Below are 1,936 nucleotides of genomic sequence, written 5' to 3' on the forward strand. Positions count from 1 at the left end.
AGCTCCAAAACACCCAGTATATAGGCAAGACAACAACGTCTCTTTCTAGGCGTTTAACGATGCATAAACAACAGGGCTCCATTAAGGAACATATAATCTCTTCCCACAACCAAACCATCGCCAGAGAAATCCTAGTAAACAACACAGAAATCATCGATAGATACAGCGATAGCAGGCGGCTTGACGTTTGCGAGGCACTACACATTAAGAAGTCAACACCAGCAATCAACAGCCAATTAATGCACAACTATATTCCACCCACCTCAAGACTCCGCTCCAATATAGAAGCATCAAGAAATATGGACCAATAGGCTTTCTACAATCACTTCCATTTCAATACCCATTGTTTCGTGTTCTGTCTTGTGTTGATGAAATTAATACCCTATTAATGCCACCTTTTGTTCTGTCTTGTGTTGATGAAATTAATACCCTATTAATGCCACCTCACCCCATCCACCTCACTCAAATGTAGATATAAACAAAATCGGAAGATGTGTAAGTTCTATTCAGTTGTGTATTTGTAAACTAAAGTCTTTGAAAATGTAATAAGTTTTACGAAACGCGCTCGTGTCGCGTCAGACTAGAAATAAAAATGAATTTTGGAGAATTGATTTTTGAATTACCTCCAACAGTGAAAAGAAATGTACGAAAGATTGAGAAAATTCGTGTTAGAATTATTAATCTTACTTTTTCGGTCATATTTAATAATATGTCTACAGGAAAGACTGCTACCAAAATATACTAATATATATATATATATATATATATATATATATATATATATATATATATATATATAAACAGTGTCAGACCATGAAGGAAGAATTGAAACACCCTCACCCATCTTCACCCTTCTGAAGATGTATTATTAAACACGAAAGTACCTAAGGAAATTCTTGTTTCAATTCTTCCTTCGAGGTCTGACACTGTCACATTTTTCATCACGTGTTAATTTTCGTGATTTACACACACACACACATTATATTTATATATATATATATATATATATATATATATATATATATATATATATATATATATATACAATCTTTGGACAACACCCACCAGTGGGACTCGAACCCAGAAAGCACAACTACATTCCAGTAGCTGGCATAACTAGTATGCTTTAACCCACTACGCCATCAGACCTTACAAAAGAAGTAGATAGTTCGAGATATATATCTCAAACATCTCCACCTCCCGAAGGCACCAGATGAGTGAGGGGTCAGTCTGCATTTTTCGTCAAGCCACTGTCAATGTGAGAGAACTCGTGTCCAGCTTATAAGCCTATACTTGCATAAACCACAAGTGAAGATTAACAATCTTTGGACAACACCCACCAGTGGGACTCGAACCCAGAAAGCACAACTACATTCCAGTAGCTGGCATAACTAGTATGCTTTAACCCACTACGCCATCAGACCTTACAAAAGAAGTAGATAGTTCGAGATATATATCTCAAACATCTCCACCTCCCGAAGGCACCAGATGAGTGAGGGGTCAGTCTGCATTTTTCGTCAAGCCACTGTCAATGTGAGAGAACTCGTGTCCAGCTTATAAGCCTATACTTGCATAAACCACAAGTGAAGATTAACAATCTTTGGACAACACCCACCAGTGGGACTCGAACCCAGAAAGCACAACTACATTCCAGTAGCTGGCATAACTAGTATGCTTTAACCCACTACGCCATCAGACCTTACAAAAGAAGTAGATAGTTCGAGATATATATCTCAAACATCTCCACCTCCCGAAGGCACCAGATGAGTGAGGGGTCAGTCTGCATTTTTCGTCAAGCCACTGTCAATGTGAGAGAACTCATGTCCAGCTTATAAGCCTCACTCATCTGGTGCCTTCGGGAGGTGGAGATGTTTGAGATATATATCTCGAACTATCTACTTCTTTTGTAAGGTCTGATGGCGTAGTGGGTTAAAGC

This window comes from Procambarus clarkii, chromosome 14, assembly GCF_040958095.1.
Source record: "Procambarus clarkii isolate CNS0578487 chromosome 14, FALCON_Pclarkii_2.0, whole genome shotgun sequence".
In the NCBI taxonomy this organism is placed as follows: domain Eukaryota; kingdom Metazoa; phylum Arthropoda; class Malacostraca; order Decapoda; family Cambaridae; genus Procambarus; species Procambarus clarkii.